Source organism: Mustela nigripes, chromosome 5, assembly GCF_022355385.1.
Source record: "Mustela nigripes isolate SB6536 chromosome 5, MUSNIG.SB6536, whole genome shotgun sequence".
Classification (NCBI taxonomy): domain Eukaryota; kingdom Metazoa; phylum Chordata; class Mammalia; order Carnivora; family Mustelidae; genus Mustela; species Mustela nigripes.
The window spans coordinates 28,090,621-28,118,112 of record NC_081561.1 but is presented as its reverse complement, the minus strand read 5'-3'; the positions used below and the strand labels follow the sequence as shown (position 1 = coordinate 28,118,112).

The 27,492-nt window shown below is 44.6% G+C and overlaps 1 pseudogene; it reads left to right on the top strand.

Moving 5' to 3' along the window:
* Positions 1–19,285: 19,285 nt before the first annotated feature.
* Positions 19,286–27,492, top strand: part of LOC132017775 (patr class I histocompatibility antigen, A-2 alpha chain-like) — a 26,766-nt pseudogene continuing 18,559 nt past the window's right edge.

The window sequence follows — 27,492 nt, the reverse complement described above, 5'->3', positions numbered from 1 at the left end:
TTTTGGTAGATGTACTTCATCAAGTTGAAGTTCTCTATTCCTCATTGACTAAGAGGTTTTTTGTTTTTGTTATTTTTTAAAATCATAAATGGGTGTCAGATTTTGCCAGGTACTTTCTCTGCAACTATTGATATAATCATGTGGTTTTTCCTTTTCAGCATGTTGATATAATGGGTTATGTTAATTGGTTTTAAATTGCTGGACTAGCCTTGTGTACCTGGAATAAATCCCACTTAGTTGCAGTATATTGTTCTTTTTATACATTGTTGATTTGATCTGCTAATATTTTGTTGAGGATTCTTCTGTGTATGTTCATGATAGATAAGGATCTGTAGTTTTCTTTTCTTTTAAAGATTTTATTTATTTGTTAGAGAGAGAGAGAGAGAGAGAGAGAGAGAACAAGCACAGGCAGACAGAGTGGTAGGCAGAGGCAGAGGGAGAAGCAGGCTCCCTGCTGAGCAATGAGCCGGATGTAGGACTTGATCTAAGGACGCTGGGATCATGACCTGAGCCAAAGGCAGTCACTTAACCAACGGAGCCACCCAGGCGTCCCAAGGATCTGTAGTTTTCTTTCTTGTAATATTTTTGTTCAGTTTTGGTGCTAGGTTAAGTTAATACTGGCCTCATCAAATGAGTTAGAAGTGTTCTTCTGCACATATCTTATGGAAAAGATTGTGGAGAACTGCTATCACTTCTTACCTAAATATTTGGTAGAATGCACCATTCTACCAAATGAACCTATCTGGGCCTGGTGCTTTCTGTTTTCCAATACAACATTATTCTGGGAGTATCTAATAACCCAGGGTACCTTAATGCATTAAGTTTTGCCTCCTTAGTATCCTATAATCTGTTGCGTTTCTTAGTTTTTACCTATTTTCATGACCTTGAGAGTTTTGAAGACTACCAGACACATAATTTGTAGAATGTCACTTGGTGTGGATTTGTCTAATGTTTTCTCATGACTAGATTGGGTAATAGATTTTAAGGAAGAATACCATAGAGGTAGAGTGAACTTCTCATCACATCATATCAGGGGGGTGCATGATATCAACATGAACTTTAACATTTAATTAAGGTTATTTCTGCCATGCTTCTCTACTATAAAGTAGTAACTTTGCAATTAGTAGTAGTTTTTTCTTTTTCCCTATTCTATTCTTTGGAAGTGAGTCACCAAGTCCAGCCCACATTCAAGGGAAGGACAATCAAGCTCCACCTCCTGGGAAGGGAATTCTCTTCATATTACTTGGAATTATTCTGTAAGGAAGATTTGTTGGTTCCTTCTCTCTCTATTTTCAAATTTATCAATCATTTATCTATTTCTGTATGAACTCAATATTTAAAAAATATTTTGGGTTATAATCCAATACTATGATTATTTTTCTGTTCATATTGTTGCAGCCCTGTTCGTAGAGAGCTTTTTCAGTTTGACTCCTGTGTCCCTTTGATATGCCCCTCTTTGGGGGGAGGTAACTTTCCTTTCTGGCATTGCAAGATATTCCAGGATCATCCTGTTTTTTTTTTTTTTTTTCTGTCTTGGCCATAGAATTAGCTTTTTTCCTAAGGAACCCTGGTTCCTTTCATTGGAGAATGACATTTAGAGGCTGAGATCTGGGTACTGGGTGCTCATTTCACTTTTCTAAAGAGGACACAGAAGTTCCAAGAGCTGCTTAAGCTCACACAGGCAAGTAAGTGCCTCCCATTTCAGCACCACGTTAGAGTTTGTTCAGTGCAGCCTTTAGTACCCAAAGTATGATGGCCAGTTCTCCATATATGTCTGTATTTGCTAAAGCTTCTGTGTTTTCAGTCTGTAGGGCTTAGATATTAACAATTTAATTCCCTAATATTTGGAGACTTTACTAAAAGAAAAAAAAATCATGTTTCATGAACAAGTTTCATTTACAAAATTGACCAGAATAGGCCAGAGGAGAAAAAGAGCAGAGAGGGGAACCACTTATACTTTTCCTTCATGTGGAATAGTTCTCTGTCCCCGCTGCTCTTTCCATGTCCCTGGGCCTGGGAGAAAGACAACTTTCCCTGAGTATGAAAGAAAAATTATATGGAAACATCTTCCTTAGCATCATGAGCACTGAGTAATGCATAGAATGCATTTTTGACTTAACAGTATTTTCAAATTACTGCTTCAGTTTCTGCTCTGGCTGTTCCCATTCTCCCTCCCCGACTACTGGCTCTTGAGCCTTTCTTTCCTCCAACCTCAGCAAGAGCTGGGCTTCTCACCTAGAGCGAGGTCCTCTGTGGGAAAGGAGCCATTCCTACCCATGGAGGGCAGAAGAGGAGAGAGAGACATCAGAGCCTGAGGCTATGATGGAAGAAACAGCAGAAATGAAGGAGGTTGGAGCAAGAAGGACTTTGGAATGAGAGTGAGATCTGAGTGATCAGAGGGCTGCTGAGGACATTCCCAGAATCTCCATTTAGGAGGGAAGTGATGGGCCTGGGGTACCAGGGCAGACAGCATGGGCTGGGGCTGGATGAGATTCACTCCCACACATATCTCTGTCCTAATACTACCTCACCCAGGTCACTTTAAGGGGTCCATCCAACCCCAGTTCTCCATAGGCAGGTATATTTCGGCTCTTCTCCATGGAGGATCTCTATAGCTGCCCAGCCCTAGTGTGTCTTGTCCCCCCACCCCCCAAGTTGACTCCCCCTGAGTCCACAATCAGCTCTTTCCCTTTCTGTACCTGGGTCAGTATGTTGGGAGATGAGGAGTCAATTCTCGGCTTTTCAGTGTGATTGTCCTCAAGATCCTCCTCGTCAGTCCTTGCAAGACTGGGAGGACCCTGGATGTAAGAGAGAGACGGCGGACAGAGGAATGGGCTTTCCACCCCTCCGCCCGCCCTCCTCTCTCAGGATTTCTACAAGCTCCAGGATTTCTACAAGCCAGAGTAGGAAAGTGACAGAACTCTCTGTTTAGATGTCTGTCTCTCTACAAGTGTGCATACCTCCATTCCCACTATAGTTTTAGTGCCTGCCCAGTGCAGAGCCTGGGTATGTACAAAGCTTGATTCATAATTGTTCTCGCTTCAGATACTTCCATGTCTCAATTTATCACCTACTTAAAGTCTGTTCAAATGTTACTTCATTGAGGCCAATGCTGATCACCCTATCTTACCCTGTTCTGATTTTCCTTGCTTTTGCTTTTTTTTTTCCCTTTTAATTCCAGTATGGTTAACACACAGTGTTATATTAGTTTCTGGTGTACAATATAGTGATTCAATAATTCTATGCATTACTCAGTGCTCATGATGCTAAGTGTACTCCTTAATCTCGTCGCCTATTTGACCCATCCCCCCACCCCACCCAGTGACTATCAGTTTGTTCTCAACAGTTAAGAGTCTGTTTCTTGGCTTCTCTCTCTCTTTTTTCCCTTTGCTCATTTGTTTTGTTTCTTAAATCCCACATCTGAGTGAAGTCATATGGTTGTTTTTCCCTTTGCTTAGCATATACGCTCTAGCTCCATCCCTGTTACTGCAAATGGCAAGTTATCATTCTTTTTTATGGATGGGTGTTCCATTGTATAATATAATGAGTATATTCCACAGCACATCTTTATCCATTCAACTATTGATAGACTCTTGGGCTGCTTCCATAATTTGGCTATTGTAAATAATGCGGCAATAAACAGAGTGGTGCACACATACCTTTGAATCAGTGTTTTTGTATCCTTTGGGTAAATACTGAGTAGTGTGATTATTGGATCATAAGGTAGGTCCATTTTTAGTTTCTTTTTGAGGAACTTCCATACTGTTTTCCACAGTGGCTATACTAGCTTGCATTCCTACCAACAGTGCACAAGGGTTCTTTTCTCCACATTTTCACCAACTACTTGTTGTTTCTTGTGTTTTTGATTTTAGCCATTCTGATAGGTGTAAGATGATATCTCATTGTGGTTTTGATGTACATTTTCCTGAGGATGAGTGATATTGAGTATCTCTCATGTGTCTGTTGTCCATTTGTAGATATTCTTTGGAGAAATGTCTGTTCATGTTTTCTGCTCATTTTTTTTTTTAAGATTTTATTTATTTATTTGACAGAGAGAGAGATCAGAAGCAGGCAGAGAGAGAGAGGAGAAAGCAGGCTCCCTGCTGAGCAGAGAGCCCAATGCGGGACTCGATCCCAGGACCCTGAGATCACGACCTGAGCCGAAGGCAGCGGCTTAACCCACTGAGCCACCCAGGCGCCCCTCTGCTCATTTTTTAATTGGCTTGTTTTTTGGGTGTTGAATTGAATTAAGTTCTTTATATATTTTGGGCTAACCTTTATTAGATACGTCATTTGCAAATGTCTTCTCTCATTTGGTAGGTTGCCTTTTAGTTTTGTTGATTATTTCCTTTGCTGTGCAGCTTTGTGTTTTGATCAAGTCTCAGAAGTTTATTTTTGCTTTTGTTTCTCTTGCCTCAAGACACATAACTAGGGGGTGCCTGGGTGGCTCAGTGGGTTAAAGCCTCTGCCTTCGGCTCATTATGATCCCAGGGTCCTGGGATCGAGCCCCACATCGGGCTCTCTGCTCAGCAGGGAGCCTGCTTCCTCCTCTCTCTCTCTGCCTGCCTCTCTGCCTACTTGTGATCTCTGTCAAATAAATAAATAAAATCTTAAAAAAAAAGACACATAACTAGAAAAGTATTGTTATGGCCAATGTCTGAGGAATTATTGCCTATATGCTGTCTTCTAGGATTTTTATGATTTCATGTTACACATTGAGGTCTTTAATTCATTTTGAGTTTATTTTTGTGTATGATGTAAGAAAGTGGTCCAGTTTCATTCTTTTGCATGTAACAAAAGAGAAATAATCTAGTCAGTTTTCCCAACACTATTTACTGAAGAGACTGTCTCTACCCATTGTATATTCTTACCCTCTTTGTCAAAGATTAATTGACTCTATAACTGTGGGTTTCTTTCTGGGCTCTCAATCTTGTTCCATTGATCTATATGTCTATTTTTGTGCCAGTACCATACTGTTTTTTTTAATACTGTTTTTGTAATATAACTTAAAATCTGGAATTGCGATACCTCCAGCTTCATTTTTCTTTTTTAAGATTGCTTTGGCTATTCAGGGTCCTTTGTAGTTCCATACATATTTTAAGATTGTTTGTTCTAGTTCTGTGAAAAATACTATTGGTATTTTGATAAAAATTACATTAAATCTGTAGATTTATTTGGGTAGAATGGACTTTACAATAATATTTGTTTTTCCAATCCATGCACAGGAGTGTCTTTCCATTTGTTTGTGTCATCTTTAGTTTCTTTCATCAGTGTTTTATGTTTCTCAGAATACAGGTCTTTCACCTCCTTGCTTAAGTTTATTCCTAGGTGTTTGATTAGTTTTGGTGCAGCTGTAAATGGTATTGTTTTCTCTATTTGTCTTTCTGTTGCTTCATTATTAGTGTATAGAAATGTAACAGACTTCTGTATTACCACCCTCCTTAATGATGCCACTTCTCCCCATCATCTTGCATTGATTGTCAACTTTGCATTATTTTTCCTCTACATCTCCAACCACTATCTAACGCGCTGTGAAGAGTTCTTTTTCACAGATGGCCTCAACAATATTTTCTACTCCTCATGCTCTTTTGCAATGTGACCTCACCATCTGTCTAGAGGTGGGGCCTAATTCCCCTCTTCTTAAAGATTTATTTATTTATCTATTTATTTGACAGAGAGAGAGAGATCACAAGTAGGCAGAGAGACAGTCAGAGAGAGATGGAAGCAGGCTTCCTGCTGTGCAGAGAGCCGGAAGTGAAGCTTGATCCCAGGACTCTGAGACCATGACCTGAGCTGAAGGCAGAGGCTTAACCCACTGAGCCACCCAGGCGCCCCTCCCCTCTTCTTTAATCAGTGACTAGTTTTGAGACTAGTATATGAGAAGGTGACACTGCTTGACTTTTGAGGTTCTGACATAAGATGCTTTGTGATTTTTTTTTAAGATTTTATTTATTTATTTGAGAGGATGGGGAGGGGCATAGGGAGAGACTCTCAAGCAGACTGCAGAGCTTGAGGTGGGGCTCAATCTCACAACCCTGAAATCATGACCTGAGCCAAAATCAAGAGTCTGTCTCTTAACCAACTGAGCCAGTCAGTTGTCCAGATGCCTCATGATTTCTGACTTGGCTGCTTGAAACTCTCCCTCCTGGAACCCAGGTGCTGAGCTGGGAGCAACCAAGCCATGTGGAGAAGCAGGTGGAACCTAGATCACAAGAAGAGAACCTAGATCATCCAGTAGCCCTAGAAATCTCCCATCTCTTAGCAGTCATGCCTGAAGCCTCATGAGAGAAATCTCTTTTTTCTTTTTTAAAGATTTTATTTGTTTGAGAGAGAGAGAGCATGAGGGGGGTAAGGGGCAGTGGGAGAAGAAGACTTCCCACAGAGCAGGGAGATCACACAGGGCTCGATCCCAGGACTCTAGGATCATGACCTGGAAGGCAGTTACTTCACCGACTGAGTCCCCCAGGTGCCCCATGAGAGAACACTCTTGAATGTTCTGAAACAGCTGGGCCTCCAGGTGACTACAGCCCCAGCTGTGTCACATGAAGCTGAAGAGCTGCCTGCTGAGCCCAGTCAATGCATACAGTGAGAGCGAATAAAATATTGTTTTATTTTGGAGTTGCTACCCAGCAATAGATAAAAGGAACACACACTATATGATATCATAATAATACTATTATTGTGTTTTTATTTATTGTCCATATTTCCTGTCAGGAGAGCAGGTGTTTTGTCTGTTTTGATTAAATGATTATCAGGCCTAGAATCATGCCAGGCAGAGGCATTCACTAAATATTTGTGAATAAATGAATACATATTGTGGCCAGATTCCTTAAATGGGTCTGAGACTGAACCAGCTTAGAGGTGTTTGGTTTTGGAGGTTGTTTCAGCCTGTTTGGGTGTTCATCACAAAACACCACAGGTTGGTTGGCTTAAACAACATACTCTTTGGGGTCTCTTTTACAAGGACTCTAATCCCACTCATGAGGCCTCTACTCTCATGATCTAATCACCTCCCAAAGGCCCCAACTTCTAATACCATCACACTGGGGACTGGATTTCAACATACGAATCTGGGGGGCACATTCAGTCTACAGCATTACTGGAGTATTGGGTCAGAGGTCAGGGTAGAAATGAGATTTGGGACTGGGGATGTTGCATGAGCCTCTAAGTTCAGGGGTTGGGAGTAGCAGAGAGCAGGGCCTGAGGGATCCAGTCTGAGGGTGCTTGGGGCACCAGAGAGGAAAGATGCAGGACCTCAGACTCCCTGGTAGTGAATCATGGAGGGTGTAGGGACCATTACCGGGAAATGGGTGGTCAGTACCCCGGGTCCTATTGCTGGGGTCCTTGTAACCTACAACGGTGTCCAGCCCACACTGCACCTGGTCCTCAGGGGCTTCTCAGTGGCTCCTCAGCTTGTCAAAGAGGAGGAGAGGACAGCTAAAGGCCATGACAACTGGCTGGCTCTGGTCTGGGCTCAGCCATGGTCATGAGGTACTAACTCGGGGAGTGGGACCCTGAAACCCCAGGGCAGGTCCCTCCAGGCCTGGCACTGCATCTGCCCTTCACTCTACTACCCAGTCCAGTACCCAGAGAACCCTCTCCAAACACAAACAGGTGTTCCTTAGGCTAGTCCTTCCCATGCCACTCTTCTCCCTGACTCCTTCTTCCCTCCTTGGAGCCTGTTCCCCTGTGGCATCCTTATTTACACCCCAGCCTCACTTCCCCAGAAGCATCTTCCCCTTTCTAGATCCAGTACACTGCGGGCTATCACCCCTTATCCTTCATGCCATGTCTGGAGATGTACGGAACTGAGTCCAGTCCCAGAGGCAGCAGCAGAAATAAGTGATAGGGACTTAGGAGTCCTAGATCCTATCTTTGGAGATAAGGCACTCAGTGTCTTTGTGGGGTCCACCCCAGACCTGGGAGCTAGCTGTTATTGCCTGGAGATCTTGCTGTATCTTAAGGGCCGAATCAACGGTCACACAAGGGAAACATCTATGGAAATAGCTATATTATTTTAGATTTTGGGAAACATTTTGCACCCCAACCTGACAGGGACAGGGGCAACGTCTTGTGTTCAAAGCCTCGCTCTGGTGCTGGGAGCAGAGGGAGGGAGACCCTGGGAGGTCCTGGCTGAGCCAAAGGGGAGTTTTCCAACCTCATCTCTGTGACCACACGGGGGCGCCGCTGCGCTGCTCCTGAATTCAGACTGAGCAGCCTGGGAGAGCCTGGGCTGTCAGCCGCTCAGAGGAGGCCGACCAGCATCAACCGGGGGTGTGAAGAAGTTTCTGAGCAGCCCTGGACTCCACAGGTGTCAAGGTCAGAAACGGGGCAAGGACTGAAGGAGAGGAGAGCTCAGGTGAGCCATCTATGAGGTTTCTGCCTCTCCATTCTGACCTCTCTCTCCAGCTCCTTGATGATAACACCCAGGAAAACTGAAAAGAAACATTTTCTTTTCCTGTGTCTTTCTAGTACTACTACTACTTCTTATTCTTTTTTAATTTTTTTTTTAAAAGATTTTTTTTTTAAAGATTATTTATTTATTTATTTATTTATTTGACAGAGAGAAATCACAAGTAGGCAGAGAGAGAGAGAGGAGGAAGCAGGCTCCCTGCTGAGCAGAGAGCCCGATGCGGGACTCGATCCCAGGACCCTGAGATCATGACCCGAGCCGAAGGCAGTGGCTTAACCCACTGAGCCACCCAGGCGCCCTTCTTTTTTAATTTTTAAGTAATCTCTCCACCTACCATGGGGCTCAAACTCACAAACCCAAGATCAAGAGTCACATGCTCTATCAACTGAGCCAGCTGGATGCCCCTTCTTCTTCTTTTTTAAAAGTAGGCTCCATGCCCAATGTGGAGCCCAGCACAGGGCTTGAACTCATGATCCTGAGATTAAGACCTAAGCCCAGGTCAAGAGCTGGATGCTTAACTGACTGAGCCACCCAAGTGCCCCTCCAGTACTCCTCCTTGATGTCAACAATAATGTTTGTATAAATTTTTCTCAGGAAGGATACACGAGGAGTTGGTAATGTGCATCTCTGGCAGGGAAGCTGGGTCCTGGGATCTTGGGAGGGAGGAAAATTTTCTACTGCAAGCCCTTTGGAAGGTATTGAATGGTCTCTTTAAGATATTTTACATTAAAAAAGTCCCTCTCATCTGCATGACCTCTGCCGGTTAATGCTCAGTTTACACAGCTGTGTCTATGGGATGCACCCAGATCCTGGCCCTCTGCTGCCTTGTTCCTCCAGCATGCCCAGTGTGTCCACACCTCAGAGCTTTTAGAGCTGTTCCAGGCCAGGAAACGTGTCTCCCAGGCAGCATGTCCTTCCCTGGCCTTGTCTTCCACCGTCCTCTTTGAGAGGCCCTCCCTGCACTACTCACCGCTTGTGGAACCTCCCACCTCCCTCTCACCCTGCCTTGCCCTGCCTTTGGTCACTCACACACATTTAAAAAAATATATTTATTTGAGAGAGAGAGAGAGAAAGAGAGTGCGTGCATGAGTGGGGGTAGAGAGAGAGGGACAAGCAGACTCCCCACTGAACGGGGAGCCAGACACAGGGCTCCATCCCAAGATCCTGATCTAATGACCTGAGCCAAAGGCAGATGCTTAACGGACTGAGCCGCCCAGGCACCCTGACACACATTTTAAAGTATATTTAACTGTTTATTGTCTGTCTCTTCTTGAGAGTATAAGCTTTATGAAGACAAGGATAGAGATTTTGATTGTTCACAGACGTATTTCCGTTGTCTTGAACGTGCCCTGTTGTTGATTTTAAAACATTTGTTGACTGAGTGAACTAGTGAATGCACGTTCAGACTGACATACTCACAGACACACACTGTCACATACCAACACACCTTCACACACACAACATGGAATTCCAGCCAGTCTCACGGGTTAACACACACCTTACGTGCTGACCTAAGGTCCTTGGTCTGTAAGAGAGCTAATTTACTTTCTTTGAGATTTGCAGACTACTGAGCTTGAGGAGTGAAGGACCAGAACTTTCCCAGGCCACAGAGGCCAGCAAGTGTGTTGGAAGCCGCCTCGGCTTTCTGATTAGCCTAGCAGTTCTTTTAGCAAAATGTTTTCCTTCCCTTAGGTCACCCAGATGATTTTATTGACCTCCCTTGCAGAAAGAACAGAGTCCCTGGGTACATCATGAGACAAGAACCAGCCCCCACCCCCATGACCTCCTTGCACTGAGACCTTTTGTAGCCAAGACACCATCGAGTCTGCACGTGATCAGGAAATGTTGCAGGCCACTGCACTCCCTTTACTGATTAACCACCCTAACCCCTTTTGAAAACCCCTAGACCAGGTAGAATTCTTAGAGTTGGCTTTTGGACAAGAGTCCTTCTGCTCAGGTGGCCGGCCTCCTGAATAATGCTCAATTTCTGGGCTAGGAACAGCTGAACTTGGGTTTGGTAACATACACACACATAAAACATACCGACAGCACATTCTTACACACATGCATGTGAAGCCCAATTTTCATTCAACATTATGCTGTGAAAATGTACCATGCTGTTAAGCATTATTTTACAGTTTCTCCAAATTATTGTGAAAAATTTTGATGATACCTAAAGTTTGAAAGAATAGTACCTAGAACCCTCAATTTAGTCAATTTAATATTTTTCTTATATATGTCATAAATTATATTTCTATAATTTTTGCAGAAATTTTTGAAAATTACTTGCTAATCTCATGACCCTTATTCCTAAATACTTCAGTTCTCACCTCTTAGAACATTTTTTCCACACAATATTGTTATACTGAAGGGAGTAAGTGTAATTCCCTGATATAAAATGTCAAAGTAAGATAAAATTCTCTTAATTATCCACCAAAAGTCTTCTATTTGAAGGAGAGGGGAGCTCAGGGACGTGCGGGCCCATGCTGAGGTTTCCGTGGCCCCTCTCTCTAGTCACTTGATGGTAACAGCAGGAAAACTGGAAAGTAGAAGCATTTTCTTCTATTCCCTACTTCTCAGTTTTTCGAAATTCAGTTTTTTGAAAAACAAAATCATTTCTTTTCGGGTACAGATCCTCACGGTCTACATCCTATTCCACAGTGTGGACATACGCACTGGGGTTATAGGACTAAGATCCCAGCTCCCCTAGGCCTCATGCTCCCTGGAAGGCATAAGAGGGGTCCCTGTGCTGAGGTCACAGAAGTCTCTCTCTTAATGCAGGTGACAGGCAGAGCTGACATCTTGTGTGAGTGCACTCCCGCCCCACATGTGTCAAGAGTGAACCCACAGACTTTGTTTAACACCTCTCTTACCCCAGGGATTGTCTCCCATAATTGGGGGTTGAGAAAAGGTCCATACGTAGAACTAAGACCCAGTCACCCCAAAACTCCTTGTCCCAATAACAAAGCCTAAGTGAGAGCCCCAACCCCTGCTCCTCCCCATCACCTCTCACACACTCACCACCACCATCTGCCTGCAGTCCACCAAGACTAATGTCATTATGTCCCTTTCTTCATCTCTGTTGGTCACTCCTGGTCCCCCAGATGTCCTGTGCTCTCACTCCATGAGGCTCTGCACACCCCTATCCTGCCTCCTTTTCTGCCCCCCCTTCCCACTCCTGAACCTTCCTCTGTGCCCCCTGGAATGCTCAGCCCATGATTGGCAAATGTCCACAGTCCTCTCAGGATGGTCCCCTTACCTCGCAGCTCCAACAGAAACCAGGTCCCCCCTAGGACCCAGCTCCCTGTGCTGTCCTTTCCCACGGGGTGTCTCCTCTCCTATGGACCTGGCACCCCTAGGCTGGGAGGTGGTCGGGCCCTCAGTTCATCCAACCTCCTTCCCTATTCTTCTTTCTGCTAATCATCTTGATTCTATGTCACCAAGCACATTGAACACATTAGAGGACAAATGTACAGATTTCTCCCACCATGTATTCATGTCCTAGCATCTGTCCCTGTGTGATGTGCCTTCCAGGCCTTTAGCACAGGTGACTCATGCTTGCTGGTACCAGCCAGAGCCAGTTCCCCTGCTATTGCCCTAAACAGCATCCCTTCCTGTCTACTTACAGGCACTGGTCCGGCAATTCTTCCCTGTTGTCTTTTTCATCATCAGTGTTTATTCTCAACTAGATTACGGTGCTGGCTGTGAGAAGACACATCCCTGACCTTCATCTTGAGGGTATTTAACTGATTCTCGGCCCCAGCTGTGTGCTCTCAACTCTGATGCCATGTGAACTCTGAGATCACACTTCCTGTAGAATTCCTCCAGCCAGTGCTTGAGGACAGCAAGGAAACTAAGGTAGGACTCTTCCTCTTCTGCAGGTTGACTGAGGCTCCAGGGTTCCCCGACACCCCGATGAACTTGCCTGACTCTGCACTGGGTCGAGGACTCTTCCAGGCAACCTCCCTTCTCTGTTCATCCCTTGGATTCAGACTTGCATCAAGATTTGCTGTTCTCCCAGCCTTTCTGGCTCCTTCGCCATGTCTTCTCACAAGGGTTACTCCTAACAAATTCCTGGCATTATCATGCTGTACTGGGTCTGCTCCCCACAAACACTGAAACACCAATGGCATCAGGAATGGCCCAAGAATTCAGGCAGAAAGATGGGGATTGGGGAAGAGCTCACACACTGCCTGGCAGACCAGGAGTCCACCGACCACGCTGGAAGGTGGGACACAAAGGGCGGCTGAATTGCTGCAGGTGTTGCTGGAGGTGAGCTGAGAAACTGTCTTGGTCTGGGGGAAAGCTATGGCAGGTGGGATGACAGAAGCTGGTGGAAAATAATGGGGGAGGATTACCCACAGAATCAGTGGAGGTGGGAGCTTACTGCCGAGTGTGCTGATGCCTCATAGATAGATATTGGGAATCTGAGGGCTGTTAACGAAGCTTTACTGCTAGTTTGACCACCTCTGCAGTGGCTTATAGAGGTGTTTTGTTGTTGATGTTGTTGCTTTTGTTTTTGTTTTTAGCAGTGCAAGTAGGAAAGTTTATTAAAGTGCAAGTACGCTCCGGAGATGTGAGAGCAGGCTGGTTCAAGGGACAGCTGTCAGAGAGGCCTTTTCTCCTGTGGAGGAGATAGAGTGGGGTGGGAGCCGAGGACAGGATGCGAGGACCAGAACTCTAGAGATATTTAGACACCGAACCAAGGCAAACCTACTGTGTGAAAGTCAGGGCCCTGGTGGGGAACACCCAAGATTCTGCAAACTGAAACAAAGTTATCCTGGCCCCTCCGGGCATCCATGGCGGCTCCCCTTTCTCTAGTAATGGCCAGCTTTTTCACTATGCTGGAAGGTGGTGCAGAAGTGTTGCCTCTGTGAGGCAATGTGTGTCTTTCCAAGAACTAGCCAGCTGGTACTTGTGAGAGCCTAAGGAGTACTTCTTGGACTGGATTTTGAGGTGTTGGACCAAGGTGAGAATGTCAGGCTGGATAAACAAAAATTCATTGGCTTGGAGGTACTCTCTCAAGACATGGGTTTATCAAGGACCCCAGGACATGGGGCAAGCTTACAGCTGGGGATGCTCTTCATAGCCCAGAAAGAATGATGTCCAACTCTCAGTGAGGTAGACATGATTTGGTTGTCCTGGCAGATGGTGGAGTGGGGGATAAAGAGGCTGAAGGAGTAGAGGAATCTTGTGAAGCCAGAAGACCCAGCACAGGCTTATGTCCCACAAAAGGGCCCAAAAGGTGCACCTGTCAAAGAAGCCATCAGGAAGCTGATTGTACGTGGGCTTGCAGCACTAAGGAGTTTAGGGGTGTGTGTCTCCTGCAGGCTGGGACGACAGTAGGTTGACTCACTAGTGTCCATGGGGAAGGTGTGTCCCTGAAGAGTCAGAAGCCAAGTGGTGACAGTTAACCTGGGAAAGGCAGAGGCCATAATGACTATAATAACTCCAAAGGAGCAGAGACCTTTATCTGGTTCTGTGTTCCTAATAGGAAGAGTAAGTGGGTCCAGAACCAAGGGGTGTGGCTCCTAAATTTCCATCACTGGGGGATCATCCACTGGAGGACTTTGCGTCTTCTGTCACCACCATTCTGGAGTCTGTAAAGTGGGAGGTCCTGCCTCCCACAAGGGAGACGTTCTTACGAGGGTCCCGACAGCAGTCCCATGGTCCCATACAGTACAGCCGTCTCCAGGGTACTTCTATTTATCTATCTATCTATCTATTTATTTATTTATTAAAATACTTTATTTGACAGACAAAGATCACAAGTAGGCAGAGAGGCAGGCAGAGAGAGAGAGAGAGAGAGGAAGGGAAGCAGGCTCCCCGCTGAGCAGAGAGCCCAATTCGGGGCTCAATCCCAGGACCCTGGGATCATGACCTGAGCCGAAGGCAGAGGCTTAACCCACTGAGCACCTAGGTGCCCCTCCAGGGTACTTTGAACTCCATATACCCAGACCAGCAGATGAGAGGAGTCCCCTCTTCTTTTTCATTTATTTATTTATTTAAAATTTAATTTTATTTTTTGGGTGTTCCAAGATTCGTTGTTTATGCACCACAGCCAGTGCCCCATCCAATACGTGCCCTCCTTAATACCCACCACCAGTCTCACCCATCCCCCCTCCCCCTCCCCTCCAGAACCCTCAGTTTGTTTCTCAGAGTACATAGTTTCTCATGTTCGTCACCGCATCCAATTTCCCCCAATTCACTTTTCCCTTCCTTCTTCTAGTGTCCTCCGTGTTATTCCTTATGTTCCACAAGTAAGTGAAACCATGTGATAATTGAGGAGACCCCTTTTCTTGACGTAGGAGTAACTGACCCTCATCTGCATGATGTGGGAGCCCCCACAAAGGGGGAAGGAGGAATATTTTTTAAAAGATTTTATTTATTTATTTATTAGAGAGAGAGGGAATAAGAGGGAGAGAGCATGAGAGGAGAGAGGTCAGCGGGAGAGGCAGACTCCCCGCCAAGCAGGGAGACTGATGTGGAACTTGATCCTGGGATTCCAGGATCATGACCTGAGCTGAAGGCAGTCACCCAAACAACTGAGCCACCCAGGTGCCCAGGAATATATATTTTTAAGATTTTATTTATTTATTTGAGAGAGAGAGAGAGAGAGAGAGAGAGAGGGCATTAGCTGGGGGAGCAGGAGAGGGAGAAGGGCTCCATCAATCCCAGGACTCTGAAGGCAGATACTTAACCAATTGAGTGGAAGGCAGATACTTAACCAATTGAGTCACCCACGCATCCATGGGAGCAGGAGGAATATGTGGGGAATTCTGAAAGATTTGGGTGTCTTCTGCTTTCCCCTTTCTCCGCTGCAGCTGTGTATAGACATGCAGACCAACCAACCAGAGAAGAGTTTGATTTCTAGGCCCAGATACTGTAGGTGTAATGTTTAGGTCATATTCCCCAAGTCAGCCACAAGGACACCCACTCCTGTGCTCTGAAATCTCTAAAACATTTGTGCAGAAGCCCTGCATCCCCAGAGGGACACTAAGGCAGGCTTACTTCTGGGACACAAGGGGCTGCTCTGATGACAAGCTGTGCTTGAGGACTCCCTACTATGTACCAGGAACAGGTTTATTTCTTAGGGATACGACTGACAAAACAGCCCAAAGCCCCTGTGCCCAAGTGCCTTACATTCTAGATGCTTCCCAGGAGTGAGACAGCCACTGGAGCATTGTGAGGAAATGACACTTTGTGACTCCCATGAGTAGGATCGCTGACCCCGTGGGGCAAGGGCTCTGGGTGGAAGGCAATGGGGGGCCCCAGGGCCCCAGTTCAGGGGTGAGAGGTGGTGGAGACTAAGGGGAGGAGAAGGACTGAAGGATGAGAGAGACAGAGAGAAGGGCTACAGATGCAGGCTGAGGAGGAGAAGCAGAGGGAACGAATTCGAAAGAAGTATAGTTCTCAGATTTAAATATGTTGTTATATAGATTTTTAAAAATTAAATCTATATCTACAGGTCTTAGCAAGATATTCACTGCATCTAGTATTTACCATATTCTGTGGGGCTGCCTGAAAACCAATTACTTCCTTATGTTAGTGAGTTTAACGTGTCTAAATAAAATACAAAATGTGTCTAAATAAAATATGTGTTAGATAAAATATGCACACTACTTAGGTGTGAACAGTGCATACAAACAGGCGATGCCGGAGCACTGGTGAAGGGCATTTTGACTTCATGGAACTTGGCAACTTTGAGGTGCTTCAAGTTTGTTCACCCTCCTGGTTGAAATACATAGTATCAAACTGCTTCTTCCTCCTTCTGTGTATTGAGGATATGAGGGGAACTCACACAGACAAACTTAGGGCTATGGAAGGAAGATTGTTTCAAGAAACAAAACAGAGGATCACAGGGAAGAGAGGGGGAAAAATAAGATGAAATCAGAGAGGGAGACAAACCATAAGAGACTCATAACTCTAGAAAATAAACTGAGGGTTACTGGAGGGGAGGTGGATGGTGAGATGGGGTAACTGGGCGATGGGCTTTAAGGAGGGCATGTGGTGTAATGAGCAGTGGGTGTTATATGCAACTGAAGAATTACTGAACTCTACTTTCTGAAACTAATATTATATTATATGTTAATTAATTGAATTTAAGTAAAACAATAATAAGTAAAAAAAGAAGAAAAAATACAATAGCTTGACCTTCTGGTGCTTACTAGCACCTGTGGGGAATCAAAGCTTACTAGCACCTGTGGGGAATCAAAGCTAAAGGATCTCAGCTCTGTGAGGCAAAAGCTCAGAGCTCTGTGGAAAATAGAAAACGAGCACCTACAAAGCTTTAATACAAGGTGAGAAGGTGCCTGGGAACAGCTGGATGTACCATCTAGAGGTAAACCTTAAAGAAGAGTAGAACTGGGGTGTGTGGATGAGGGGCTGGGCTGGGGGATGAGCTGAGTGGAGAGGCAGACCTACGGAACTCCCAAGAATATCCAATTATTAAGCCAGTGTGTGCAGACAGCTTGTGGAATGTAAGATTTGAAAGGGAATTTGGGGTCTGTTTGTAGGGAGCTAGGAGTATGAAACTAATAAGTTTGAGCTTTAATTAGAGCCACAAGAGTTTTGTTGTTTCTGTTTTTTTGGGGGGGGCACGTATTTTTAAAAATTAATGTTTTTTACTTTGAGCTAGCTGAAGACTCACATGCAATTATAATAATAGAGATCCTGTGAAACTTTTACTCAGTGGTAACAATTTGCAAAACTGTAGTCAGTATTACAACCAGAATATTAACACTGATACAATCCACTGCTCTTAGGCAGGTTTTGCTAGTGTTACTTGTGCTTATCTGGGTATGTGTTTAATTTTATGGAACCTAATAATGTATGGAGGTTTGTATATCTATAACCACAGTCAAGATATATCCCAAAGATTTTCTTTTTTTCTAATAATTTTTAAAAGATTTTATTTATTTATTTGACAGAGAGAGAGACCACAAGTAGACAGAGAGGCAGGCAGGGGGCTGGGGAGCAGGCTCCCCGCTGAGCAGAGAGTCCAATGCGGCACTCTATCCCAGGACCCTGAGATCATGACCTGAGCCAAAGGCAGAGGCTTAACCCACTGAGCCACCCAGGCGCCTGTCTAACAATTGTTAAGAAGATTTTATTTATTTATTTGAGAGAGAGAGAGAGTAAGCGAGCGAGCTGTGGAGAGGGGCAGAGGGAGAGAGAGAAGAGAGAGAGAGAGAAAGAGAAGCGGACTCTCTGCTGAGCAGGAAGCCTGTTGTGAGATCCTGACCTGAGCAAAAGGCAGATGCTTAACCGACTGAGCCATCCAGGCACCCCTTTTCTAACAATTTTATACTTTTAAATGTTATATATGTGTAAGTTCCATTATACATTTTAAATTAATTTTATAAAGTGATAGAGTTAGCCTTGGGTTTTGTTTGCTTATGTGTTTTTGTCTGTGGATGCCCAATTGCTCTAGCACCATTTATTGGAATACTATCCTTTTGCATTGAATTGCCTTTGTGCCTTTGTCAAAACTCAGCTGGGCACGTGTGTAGACCTATTCCTGAGTTCTCTATTCTGTTCCATTGACTTATATGCCTATTTCTCTGCCAGCATTACACTGTCTTAATTACTGTAGCCAAATCATAAGCCTCAATATATAATAGAGTGATTCTCCTCACTTTATTTTTCTTTTTCTAATGTGTTAGCTATCCTAGGTTCTATGGCTTTCCATATAAATTTTAGATAACCTTGTCTATGTCTATTAAAAAACCTTACTGCGATTTTGGCAAGAAGTGCATTAAACCTATAGATCAATTTGGAGGGAACAGACTTTTTTACTAAATTGAATCTTCTTATTCATGAACATATTATGGTTCTACTTGAGTTCTTTTATTAGCATTTTGTAATTTTCAGCACGCAGATCCTTTACGTGTTTTGTTAAGTGTATACATAGTATTTCATTTTCTTTGTAACAACTTTAGATAGTATTGTGCTTTAAATTTTGGTTTCCATGTAACCTGTTAGTATATAAAAACATCCATTTATTTTCAACCTGCCTGTGTCATTAAATGAGGTTAGTTTCTTTTCATTTCAAACACCAAACCAAACCAGACAACAGTTTGACGTCACGATTACACTGTCTGACAAAGTACAACTTAGGAGTTTTGTGAGCCTTTACTGCGGTGTTGTTTAGACATTTCTGTAGGAAGAGGCAAAATCACTTTACGGATTAGGTTCTGATGTTCAGGGGTTATCAAGGTTGTGCTACCACTGTAGTTAATTGACAAAAAGGAAACTGCTATCTGTGGGAATCTCCAGCTGGGGCTTTCTATGGTGACTTCAAACTTAAAGAAAACCCATGTGCCTTCATCTAATTGCTCACTCTCTGGCATCCAGTTTCTTGGGGGTGAGTTTTCCTTTAGAAGAGTCCGGAGGAGAGGTAAGGAGCTCAAGTTGAGAAATTCCAGAAACGGAAAGGGACAAAAGGGGCTGATCCCTGCCTGGTGTCTCTCCCTGGTGTCTCTTCCAGAAAGACCTTGGGCCAGGCCTGGGGAGCAGGTGGAGAGGAAGCAGGGGTTTCCCGGAAGGCCTGGCTCTGAAAGTCCCAGGCCTGAGATCGGTGTCTGGGGCAGGGAAGCCCAGGCCGTTATTCCCCGGGTTTCTCTTCTCCCTCTCACAACCTGTCTTGTCCTCCTGCCTGGATACTCATGACGTAGTCCCAGCTCTCACTCCCATTGCGCGCCCCGTTTCTAGAGAAGCCAATCGGCGTCGCCGCGGTTCCCGGCTTGTCGGTGCCACGGATCCACCGGGACTTAGATTCTCGAGACCCCAGGAATGCGAGTCGAAATACCGCAAAATACTCCTCCTGCTGCTGTCGGTCCCGTGACCGAGACCTGGGCGGGTGAGTGCGGGGTGAGAGGAAAGAGCCTCTGCGGTGGGAGCTAGGGGACCGCCGGGCGGGAAGGCGGGATCCCGGGGGAAGGCGCCTCTCGGCTGTCCCCGCCCCCGGCCCCACCCAGGCCTGTGTACCCCCGTCCCTCCCCGCCTCCGCCCTGTTCTCTCCCACTCGGTGCTCCCTCCGCCTGCCTTCCCGCCCCTCCGAGCCCGCAGGCTCCCACTCTCTGAGGTATTTCCCGGCCCGGCTGCGGGGAGCCCTGGTACTGGGAAGTCGGCTACGTGGACGACACGCAGTTCGCGCGGTTCGACAGCGCTAGGGATAATCCGAGGATGGAGCTGCGAGTGCCGTGGGTGAAGCAGGAGGGGTTGGGGTCTTGGGACCAGGAGACGCGGGGAGCCAAGGACACCCCACAGACTTTCCGAGTGAGCCTGCACACCATGCGGGGCTACTACAACCAGAGCGAGGCCGGTTAGCGACGCGGGCCCGGGTCCAGGTCGCAGCCGTGATCCCAACTGACCGGGCTGCGGGACCGTCCGTCTCCCCACCTGGGAAGAGCCCGCGGGCACTCTACCTGCCTTTCAGTTTTGGCTTTAAGCCCTGGGGTTCGCAGGCGGGGACCCGGGCTTCAGAGCAGAGCTTAGGGGCGGGGCCTCTGGGGCGGAGCTGACCGCGGGGGCGGGGGAGGGTCGCACACCACTCAGTGGACGTCTGCCTGCGACATGGGATCCGATGGGCGCCTCCTCGGTGGATACAGGCACTTCGCCAACGACAGCGCGGATTACCTCGCCCTGAACGAGGACTTGCGCTCCTGGACCGCGGCTGACGCGGCTGCGCAGATCACCCGGCGCAAGTGGGAGGCAGCAGGTGTGGCGGAGCCGCAGAGGAACGACCTGGTGGTCACGTGCGTGGAGTGGCTCCGGAGGTACCTGGTGATGGGGAATAAGACGCTGCATCGCACAGGTACCACAGGCCGTGGGACTTAACACGATTTCACTTCAGGCTGAGGCCTCCTAAGAGGATAGGAAGACATGGGATCCACACCACTATATGGCTCTCCTGAGGTTCTGGTCTGGAGACTAACTCTGCCTGGGTTTTCAGACCCGGTACCAGAGTGGCTCTAAGGGTTTGCCTTTCTCGTAGGGAAATGGTCTCCTCCTCCATACCTGGAGGTATTAAGACCATTTCTTAATGCCATCACCCATACCTGGAGGAGGAGACCATTTCTGAAACAACTGATGAGCGTTTCCCTTTGACTCACAGTACCTTTGGGAACCTTGGGGGATTGTGTTAAGGCTTTGTTCTCTGCCCCATACGCCATGTGTTTGGGGTCTGACTTTACCTATTCTGAGTCACTTGGCCTCCAGCCAGTCTAGTACGGGAAATTCCTTCTCTCACAGAAACCTGCCTTCTACATTCGGCCATCTCACCCTAATTCTAGAACTTTCCAAACAAGAAGAGATTATGTGTTCAGGCTGGTGTCTAGGTTATTGCTGTCTTTCCCCACCCAGTTGTCCTGTTCATTCTCAAGATGGCCACATGAGAGCTGCTTCAGTGGGCCAAGACAGATGTAAAGTTCTTGAATTTTTTTTCTTTTAACAGTTTTTAAAAATTTAAATTCAGTTTACTTAACTTTTATTGTATGATTAGTTTCAGAGATAGAACTTGGTGATTCATCAATTGCCTGTAACACTCAGTGCTCATTACCTGACTTGCCCTCCTTTTTTTTTTTTTTGGTTTTTGAAAATTTTATTTATTTATTTGACACACAGAGAGAAATCACCAGTAGGCAGAGAGGCAGGCAGAGAGAGAGGGAAGCAGGCTCCCTGCTGAGGACCCTGGGATCATGACCTGAGCTGAAGACAGAGGCTTTAACCCACTGAGCCATCCAGGCACCCTGACCTGCCCTCCTTAATGCCATCACCCAATTATCCCTCCCCTCCCACCACCTCCCCTCCAGCAACCCTGTTTTCTAGACTTAAGAGTCTCTTATGGTTTGTCTCCCTCTCTGATTTCATCCTACTTTATTTTTCCTTTCCTTCCCTATGTTTATCTGTTTTGTTTCTTAAAACCCACATGTACATATAAAACCCACATTGTACATATTGTTACATACGTATGTATGTAACCCTCTAGTTAGACATTGTTGCAAATGGCAAGATTTTATTCTCTTTGATGGCTGAGTAATATTTCATTGTATATATGTACCAAATCTTTATCCATTCATCTGTTGATGGACTCTGGGCTCTTTCCATAGTTTGGCTGTTGTGGATGTTGCTGCTGTAAACATTGGGGTGCATGTGCCCCTTCAGATCACTATGTTGATATCCTTTAGGAGATACCTAGTTGTGCAATTGCTGGGTTGTAGGGTACTTCTATTTCTACCTTTTTGAGGAACCTCCATACTGTTTTCCAGATTGGCTGTACCAGTCTGCATTTCCATCAACAATAGAAGATGATTTATTTTCTTTCTTTCTTTCAAAGATTTTATTTATTTTTTTGACAGAGAGAGAGAGAGAGAACGCAAGTAGGCAGAGGGAGAGAGAGAAGCAGGCTCTCTGCTGAGCAAGGAGCCCGGTATGGGACTCAATCCCACAACTCTGGGATCATGACCTGAGCGGAAGGCAGCCACTTAACCGACTGAGTCACCCAGGCGTCCCGAGGATTTCCTTTTCTTTGCATTCTCACCAACATCTCTTGTTTCCTGAATAGTTAATTTTGGCCATTCTGACAGGTGTGAGGTGGTATCTCATTGTGGTTTTGATTTGTATTTCCCTGATGCCAAGTGACATTGAGCATTTTTTTCATGTGTCTTTAGCCATCTGGATCTCTTTGGAAAAATGTCTATTCATGTCTTCTGCCCATTTCTTGACTAGAGTTTTTGTTTCTTGGGTGTTGGGGTTGTTCTTTATAGGTTTTGGATACTAGCCCTTTATCTTATAAGACATTTGCAAATATCTTCTCCCATTAAGTAGGTTGCCTTTTAATTTGTCGATTATTTCTTTCCTCTGCAAAAGCATTTTATCTTGATGAAGTCCCAGTAAATCATTTTTGCTTTTGTTTCCCTTGCCTTTGGAGACTAGCAAGAAATTGCTGTGACTGAGGTTGAAGAGGTTGCTACTTGTGTTCTCCTCTAGTATTGTGATGGATTCCTGTCTCCATGTTGGTCTTTCATCCATTTTGAGATTATCTTTGTGTATGGTGTAAGAAAGTAGTTCAGTTTCATTTTTCTGCCTGTGACTGTCCAGTTTTCCCAACACCATTTTTTGAAGAGACTGTCCTTTTTCCGTGATGGCTATTTTTTACTGCTTTGTTGAATATTATTTGACCATATTGTTGAGGGTCCACTTCTGGGTTCTCTGTTCTGTTCCATTGATCTGTGTGTCTGTTTTTATGCCAGTACCATACTGTCTTGGTGATTACAGCTTTGACATAGAGCTTGAAGTCTGGAACTGTGATGCCGCCAGCTTTGGTTTTCTTTTTCAACATTCTTTTGGCTATTTGGAGTCTTTTCTGGTTCCATACACATTTTAGGATTATTTATTACATTTCTGTGAAAAAAGTAGAGGTATTTTGATAGGGATTGCATTGAAGGTGTAGATTGCCCTAGGTAGCATAGACATTTTCACAGTATTTGTTCTTTCAATCCATGAGCATGGAATGTTTTTCCATTTCTTTGTGTCTTCCTCAGTTTCTTTCATGAGTGTTCTATAGTTTTCTGAGTACATATCCTTTACCTCTTTGGTTAGGTTTATTCCTAGGTATTGCAGGGTTTTGGTGCAATTGTAAATGGGATCGATTCCTTGATTTCTCTTTCTCCTCCCTCATTGTTGGAGTTTAGAAAAGCAACTGACTTCTGTGCATTGATTTTATATCCCATCACTTTGCTGAATTCCTGTATCAGATCTAGCAATTTTTTGGTGGAGTCTTTGGGTTTTCTACATAGAGTATCATGTCATCTGCGAGGAGTGAGAGTTTGACTTTCTTGCTAATTTGGATGCCTTTTATTTCTTTTTGTTGTCTGATTGCTGAGCCTAGGATTTCTAGTATTACACTGAACAACAGTGGTGAGAGTGGACATCCTTGCCGTGTTCCTGACCTTAGAGGAAACATGCTCAGTTTTTCCCCATTGAGGATGATAGTCACTGTGGGTCTTTCATATATGACTTTTATGATATTGACATATGATATTCCCTTGATCCCTACATGGTGGAGAGTTTTTATCAAGAAAGGACACTGAAAAACAAAAACAAAAACAAAAACAAAAAAAAAAAAAGAAGAAAGGACACTGTATTTTGTCAAATGCTTTTTCTGCACCTATTGAGAGGATCATATGGTTCTTTTATTGATGTAGCATCTCACACTGATTGATTTGCAGATGTTGAACCACCCTGTAGTCCAGGAATAAATCCTTTTAACGTACAGTTGAATCCCATCAGCTAGTATCTTGGTGAGAATTTTTATCAGGGATATTGGTCTGTAATTCTCCTTTAAAATGGGGTCTTCAGGGTGCCTGGATGGCTCAGTCACTGGGATCTGCCTTCAGCTCAGGTCAGGATCCCAGGATGGATTGACCCCTGCATCCGGCTCCCTGTGCAGCAGGAAGCCTACGCCTTCCTTCCCCACTTCCCCTGCTTGTGTTCCCTCTCTCACTGTGTCTCTCTCTGTGAAATAAATAAATAAAATCTTAAAAAAAAATAAAATGGGGTAACTATATATAGAATATATATGTGAAGTCTGTCTGGTCCAGTGTGTCATTCAAAGCCCTTGTTTCCTTATTGTTTCTACCTAGATGATCTGTCCATTGCTGTGAGTGGGGTGTTAAAGTCCCCAAGTATTATTGTATTATTATCAATGAGTTTCCTTCATATTTTTATTAATTGGTTTATACATTTGGCTTCTCCCAATTTAGGGGTATAAATATTTACAATTGGTAGATCTTCTTGTTGGATAGATACTTTTATTATGATATAGTATCCTTCTTCATCTCTCATTAATTTTTGGTTTAAAACCTGGTTTGTTTGATGTAAGGATGGCTACTCCAGCTTTCTTTTGATGTCCATTGTTATGATAAATGGTTTTCTACCCCTTCACTTTCAGTCTGGAGGTCTATTTAGGTCTAAAATGAGTCTCTTGTAAATAGTATATTGATGGTCTTGTTATTTTTATCCATTCTGATACCCTATTTCTTTTGATTAGAGCATTTAGTCCATTTACATTCAGAGTAATTAATGAAAGATATGAATTTAGTGCCACTGTATTAACTGTAAAGTCACTGTTCCTGTAGATTGTCTGTGTTCCTCTCTGGTCTATGTTACTTTTTGGCTCTCTCTCTGTTCAAAGGATCCCCCTTTAATATCTTTTGCAATGGGTGATTTAGTGTTCACAAATTCATATAGTTTTTGTTTTTCCTGGACAATCTTTATCTCTCCTTTTATTCTGAGTGACAACATTGCTGGATGAAGTACTCTTGGCTGCATATTTTTCCCATTTAGCACCTTGAATATATCATACAGTCCTTTCTGGCCTGCCAGGTCTCTGTGCATACATCTTAACCTTGTAGGTTAAGGACCTCTAGTCCTGAGGTGCTTTAAGCATTTTCCCTTTATCTTTGAAATTTGCAAGCTTCCCTATTATATGTCAAGGTGTTGACCTGTTTTTATTGATTTCTCTGTGCCTTCTGGACTTTGGACCTGAATGCTGTTTCCTTCCCCAGATTAGGGACGTTCTCAGTTAAAATTTGTTCAAATAAAACTTACGACCTTTTCTTCCACTCCTCATATTCTGGGACTCTTATAATATGGATATTATTTCACTTTATGGGATCACTGTGTCCTCTATGTCTCCCTTTGTGATCTAATCATTTTTCTCTCTTCAGTTTTTTTTTTTTCAAAATATTATCCTCTGTATCACTGACTCGCTCTTCTACCTTGTTCACCTTCATTTTTATTGCTTCCATTTGGGACTACATGTCAGTAATAGCATTTTTATTTTATTTTATTTTTAAAGATTTTATTTATTTGAGAGAGAGAGAGAGAGAGATATAGAGAGAGAAGGAGCACAAGCAGGGGGAGAGGCAGGCTCCCCACTGAGCAGAGAGCCTGATGTGGGGCTCAATCCCGGGATCCTGGGATCATGACCTGAGCCAAGGACAGATGCTTAACTGACTGAGCCACCCAGGCACCCATTTAATGTAATAGCATTTTAAATGCCTGACTATATTTTAGTTCTTTTATTTTTATTTTTTTTAGTTCTTTTATTTTTACAGTAAGAGATTCTGTAGTGTCTTCTATGCTTTTTTCAAGCCCAGCTAGAATCTTTATAGTCGTTTTAAATTCTAGTTCAAACATCTTATATCCATATTGATTAAATCTCTGGCAGTAAGTACTGTCTCCTGATCCTTCTTTTGGGATGAATTTCTCCATCTCATCATTTTGTCCGGAAAAGAATAGAAGAATGAGAAAAAAAAAACAACAATAACATAAAAAAAAAAACACAAAACAAAACAGAAATAAACAAAACAAAACAAGAAATAAATAAAAAACAAAACAAAAACTAAACCTTGGTGTGTTTTGGTCTGCTTATTAAAAGAAACTAGATGCCAAAGTAAGAAAGAAAAAAAAATATATATATACACAAAAACAAAATAAAATAAAATTCAACAGAAGGAAATAAAAAATTAAAAAATAATGTATATGTAAAAATTAAAAAAAAGAATTGAAAATAAAATAGATGAAAAAATAATACTGAAAGACTAGAGAATAAAAAAAAGACCATGAATGTTATATACTGTTTTCCCCAAGAGTCAAAGCTTTGGAGCCCCTATGATCTGTCAACTTGGTGTCGGCCTTCTTGCTGGTCTTCTGCGGGAGGGGCCTCTTAAACTGATTCTCAGGTGGACTTTGCCTTGGTGGAATTGCACCTCCCTTGCGCAGAGGCTGGGCTCAGTGTAGGCTGCTCTGGGTTTCACTAGGTGGCGCTGTTTTGCGCGGAGGCTTTCAGCTTGATCAGCCCGGGGAATATGGCTACACCTTGCTCTCTAGCCCTGGAGCTGAAAATTCACACTGCCCACTCTTTAGTGAGCCGCACAGAAAAGCAGTCAGTCACTCTGGTCTCCCCTGTTTCCCTACAAACTGTGTTCACCCAGACTGTGACCAAGCGTTTTTTTTATGTCAGGCACGTGACCAAGTTTCAAAACTCCAACCTCAAGGAGTCCTGCAGGGGGACGGGGCAGTTCCACCCAGAGGAGGAGGGGGGGTGTCTCCCTGTGCTTCTCCACTTGCTGGGCCCCTACTGGGAGAATAGTTCCCCTGACTGTGCAGTGGTTCCCTGTTTATGGCAACCCTGAGCATAAAGTGGGCGCCTACCCTCACTGATTGCAGTCGGTTTCCCCAAGCTGATGCCTGGGAACTTTCCACACTCAGGCACCCCTGTTCTTTCTTTGACCCTGGGGATCCTGAGACCATGCTCTCCCACCTCAGATTCCGCCCCACTTCGACACCTGAGTATATTTAGCCAGGGACCTCCCGTACTGGAACAGATTTCTAAAGTCCCGATTTTGTGCTCTGCTGTTTATAATACTTGGCAGCTGCCTCCTGAAGCAAGCTGTCTCCGCCCTGCCGTATGCTCCGATATTTCGATTACGATATTTCACCCTGGATTCATGTCTCCGCTCCTCCTGCCTCCCAAACAGTGGTCGCTTGTAGACTTGCAGCATTTCTTTCTTCACAGCTCCCATTGATTTCTTAGATGTTCAGAATGGTTTGATAACTATTTAGCTGATTCCAGGGACCAGATGAACTTCAGTTCTCCTACTCCTCCATCATCTTAACTCCTCTCTAAATTCCTGAATTTTCTGACCCTTCTCTTCAGATGCCCCAAAGACACATGTCACCTAACATTCCGTCTCCGACCATGAGGTCACGCTGAGGTGCTGGACCCTGGGCTTCTCCCTGCGGAAATCACCCTGGCCTGGCAGCGAGATGAAGAGGACCTGACACAGGACACAGAGCTTGTGGAGACCAGGCCTGCAGGAGGTGGAACCTTCTAGAAGTGGGCAGCTGTGGTGGTGCCTTCTGGAGAGGAGCAGAGATACACATGCCATGTGCAGCATTGAGGGGCTGCATCACCTTGAGGTGGGATAAGGAGGGAAGCCTGGGCACAGAGTCTGCTGTCAGGGACATCAGGAGCTGTTGTGGAGATCTTCAGTAGGGTCTGGGCTGAG